At 36.4% G+C, this 4,834-nt stretch overlaps 1 long non-coding RNA gene across 1 annotated transcript; it reads right to left on the reverse strand.

The window, feature by feature from the left end:
- Positions 1-1,495: 1,495 nt before the first annotated feature.
- LOC120163082 lies at positions 1,496-2,064 on the reverse strand. Its single transcript, XR_005519623.1, has 3 exons — positions 2,015-2,064; positions 1,848-1,925; positions 1,496-1,537 (listed from the first exon to the last, which is right to left on the reverse strand). It is a non-coding gene; the product is annotated as an uncharacterized LOC120163082 (long non-coding RNA).
- Between the last annotated feature and the right edge of the window lie 2,770 nt (positions 2,065-4,834).

Genomic DNA, 4,834 nt, shown 5'->3' on the forward strand with positions numbered 1-4,834 from the left:
AAGTGAAGTAGCAACAATATTAGAAACATGAACAATACACATAAATCGTTCGACAACTCTTCCAAGATCACTAATAATTACACAAGTAGTCTCACTAGCAACTGCACTAACAATATCGTTTTGTATAGTCGGTGCTATTAGTTTAAGATTGTCACGAGCATTTTTAAAAACATTGTTAACAGTTTCATTATGAGTAACAAGAAACTGCAAAAGCTCAAGAAAGTTACCTTAATTACAAGAATCTTGAGACTCATCAAGTCCACGAAAAGCCAATCCTTGTCGCAAAAAGAATTGAAAGCAATCAATTGTAGTTGTAAGATGAGTTTAATATTCTTGTTTGGCTTGGATTAGATTGCTTTATAATGACAACTTCAACATATTGTTTCTGGAGCTTTACATTTTTCAAAGCTACATTATGAGCACTATTAGGACCTCCAACATGAAGTTGTAATATGTTCTTATCTTTCCAATTCTTAAATCCATCAACCAATAAATGTATCACGTCCTCCTTGTTCTCCCCTAGGTCCAGGTCTTATAAGGTAACAATGTAAATAAAAATGCTGCATCATTGGATACACTATATTCTAACCAACTTTTATGTTCTTCGAACCATGTAGGGTCGAAACTTCACAATTTATCATTATAATTCGGGCTAGGGAATGGATTTTTAAACCCAAAAAATTTATGTTTATAATGGGCGTTTTTAGTTGTCTTTTGTGCATAAAAAAGTCCATGATGGGCACACATATAAAAAATGAATATTTAATAAATTAAATTTTATATTTTAGAGTGGACACGTGCTCACCTCGAAGGTCATATAGCTCCGCCAATAATAAATTATATGACTTGCAGACACCGGAAAATATGCATTTGGAAACAAGGATAGAATTTTTTATTAATCATGTTTAATATTAGGAGATCCATTACTGAAATCATGAAAAACAGGAGACAAAAACCAAATGCACACTACTCATGAAGAATACCCAAGAGATTGACACAAGAAATCAGTCCCTTCACATATTGCTCGGTAGTTTCAAAATGCCAGGCAGGCATGTGAGTAAAATGGTTTAATGATTTGTATTCCATGAAGCTTTGAGTTACAACTTGTAATAGGAAATCTAATTAAGATGCTTACTTGACGAAGTCTTGAGCAAGTTTAATTACTTGCCCTTCCGAGTTAGAAAATTTTACTCGGTAAGAGCTGATAGCCTCCGCTAACCCACTCACAGAACGCTATTCTTAGATATATAGTTGGAAACAAGTCCTCATTAGTCTATCTAGATGGTAGTTTTACTCCCCAGGCCTCCTTTACATTTTAGGGGATGCCGAAGAAGACAAATCCAACAAGCCATATAGAGAGTTTTTTTAAGGGCTAGTTCATTTCCTCATTAGCTGTAATAATATGAATGACTTTTACCTGTCTAGGATCATTAGATTCAATGGACACATTCTCAATATCATCTGTTTTAGGCTGAAGGTCTCCAAGAAATTGCTAAACTTTTCAAGCAGTTTTACCTGTAAAGTGTAAACTATCCACCTGTCCAAATACAGATAATCCTGGTTATGCATTAGAATATATGTCACTCAAACAGATATATGAAGATGTGTCAAAAACGTTTTACAATGTTATTGAAACTTGCAAGCCAAATATATTTCCCGCACGTTTTGAAGGTTTATAGTAATAGAAGTTCAAATGTTTTAACAAGACGTGAGAGGGAAATTATTTACATCCATTTGCTGATGCCTTTCATGTGGAGTATAGCCATGCATGGTAGTTTAGTTTTTAAGCTCCATTTTAACTTCCACAGAACCAGCTAGATATTCAATCTGAAAGTTGGAGTATAAACTGGAAAATCCAACTGCTTCAAAAGAACGGCTGCTTGAGCTCTAGCTTGAATGGATTCAGAAGCTGAGAACAGCTTTCCCTGAGAAGTTAATTTTGCAGAGAAAACATTAAAAACTTCCTTTTTTCTTCAATAATCACCATACATGCATAAGGCAAGACTAGGCATACCTGCAAGTTTTTTTTTACTATTCTAGACTTCTAGTAATTGCTTCATCAGAAGCTAGCTTATAGTCCTGGAATGATGAATTTCCATATGCCTGATAAGAAAAACAATGATGTGTAAAACATTAGAGGAAGTAAGGTGATTTCGTTGTTCGTTCAAAATATTCCAACGAGATATCACTGGAAGGGGCTGAGACAAGTGTTCGGTAGACACGGTGCAGTAGTGGACTCATACATTGCCAGAAGATTGGATAGGACAGGTAAACGATTTGGTTTTGTAAGATTTGCAAATAAGGCGGATGCAGATAGAGCAAGTGAAAGGCTGGATGGCTTTAGTCTGAATGGTTTCCGATTAGCAGTAAAAGAAGCAAAATTAAGAGAGAGACATCTCCATTGGAGAAAGAAACAACGAATATCCTCAGCAGCTAGATCAGAACGGAAACCAGAAATGCAAACAGGCTATGAAGGAAAGAGCTGCAGCTTCAAATGACAAACGCACTGAGGCGCAATCTCTTAACGTGGAATCCGAGGAAGATAAAAGGAAGCTGGTTACTGTTCAGGGTCATGTTGAGGAGGAAGCATTGGAGAAACTTAACATGTGCCTGGTAGGTACAATGGCGTCAGTATGTAGTTCTCGTCAAGTGGAAGAAAGATTACATAATTGGAATTTGGGAGAGATAGAAGTCAAGTTTATGGGAAGTCGAAACTTATTACAACAAATTGAAGATCAAGAAATTGTTTAAACTATTAGAGGACCACAAATGGTCTTACTTAAAGGAGGTCTTTTCTGCGATCGAACCTTGTGTTGGAAATGAAACACTCACACAAACAATTTTTATTGAAACTCAAACAACTATTACAAGAGCACTCTCACTCAAAAACAAGAACTACAACTCACTCTTATAAGACTTTGTTTTTTCACTTACTTAGAAGCTCTTAATTTTTCTGATGTTTAAACTAAAATGGGGAGGGGTATTTATACTACTTAAGAACAATCCTACACCACACAAATAAAATAATTTAAACCATTAAAAATAGACAAATACTTAACTCTCACCTAACTCTTCACCTAACTAAATTGATGTAAAAAATGACATATATTTAGTTTGGGTTTAGGTTTAGGCTCCCATAATGGATCAAGTTTATGATCCAACACTCCCCTTAAACTTGATCTTGTGACTCCTAGTAAGTTCCTTAATCTTATGAAGTCTTCGCTGGTCAGTGGTTTGGTAAAAATATCGGTAACTTGATCTTGTGACTTCACGTATTCAACTTCCACATCATTTCTTGCAACACACTCCCTTATATAGTGGTAGCGAATATCGATGTGCTTGCTTCGATCATGGAATACTGGATTCTTTGCTAAGGCTATGGCTGACTTGTTGTCGACACAAACTTTGGTAGGCTCTTCTTGTATCAAACCTCTCTTCTTCAATAGATTTCTAAGCCAAATTACATGACAAAAGCATGAGGTAACAATAACATATTCCACTTCACAAGTGGACAATGTGACAATCGGTTGTTTCTTGACATCCATGTGAAAGCAATATCTCCCATGAAAAATACGAATCCAGTAGTACTCCTTCGATTATCTATGTCTCCACCCCAATCACTATCGCTGTAGCCAACAAGCTTGTAATCATTAGAAACTGAATAGAACAAGCCAAAGTCAATTGTACCTTTCAGATAGCGAAGAATTCTCTTTGCAGTTTTAAAATGGGTAGTTGTTGGAGATTCCATGTAGCGACTAACCAATCCAACTACATGAAGAATATCGGGCCTTGTGCAAGTTAGATAGCGTAGACTTCCCACCAAACTTTTGAAGAATGTTGGATCTACACTTTCTCCTTCTTCATGTTTGGACATCTTGATCCGTATTCTGTCGGTGTGATTATTGGCTTACAGTTCTCCATCTTGAACTTCTTCGGAATCTCCTTTGCATAGCTTTCCTGTGAAATGAAAATTTCATCCTTTTGTTGCTTAACTTCAATGACAAGGTAGTATGCCATGAGCCCCATGTCTGTCATCTCAAATTCTTTCATCATCACATCCTTGAATTCATTAAACATGCTTGGGTTACTTCCGATGAAGATCAAATCGTCCACATAGAGACACACGATCATAATATCTCCATCTTTGATTTTGATATATAGAATGTGCTCGTAGGGACATTTGTTGAAGCCATTCTCTTGGAAATACTTGTCGATTCGGTTATTCCATTCCCTTGGTGCTTGTTTTAGCCCGTAAAGAGTCTTCTTCAACTTCAACACCTTGTCTTCGTACCCTTTTACTTCGTAGCCTGATGCTTGTTTAATGTAAACTTCCTCTTCAAGAACTCCATTTAGGAAGACAGACTTTACATCCATTTGTTGTATCTTCCACTTGTTTTGAGCTGCCAAAGAAATTATTAGTCTGGTAGTCTCCAATCGAGCAACATGAGCAACACTACTAGAAAAACCCCCTTTAATGACGCACAATGCGCATCATCTATGGGTGCAGATGACACACAAGTTCATGTCATTTAAGCCACCAAAATAAATATCAGATGACGCGTAATTGTGCGTCATAAATCTATGACGCGCATTTATGACACGCATTTATGACGCGCATTTATGACGCTCATTGCGCGTCATTGAAGCCCCCGTCATAAATGAAGATGCCACACATTTGTGTGTCATAAATTTATGACACGCATTTATGACTTACATTGCATGTCATTGAAGCCCCCGTCATAAATGAAGATGACACACATTCGTGTTTCGTGATTGTATTTCGTAAATTATATATATATATTGTTGACAAATAATCAAACTAAATCACATTTAA

Source organism: Hibiscus syriacus, unplaced genomic scaffold (assembly GCF_006381635.1).
Source record: "Hibiscus syriacus cultivar Baekdansim isolate YM2019G1 unplaced genomic scaffold, ASM638163v2 tig00111427_pilon, whole genome shotgun sequence".
Lineage (NCBI taxonomy): Eukaryota > Viridiplantae > Streptophyta > Magnoliopsida > Malvales > Malvaceae > Hibiscus > Hibiscus syriacus.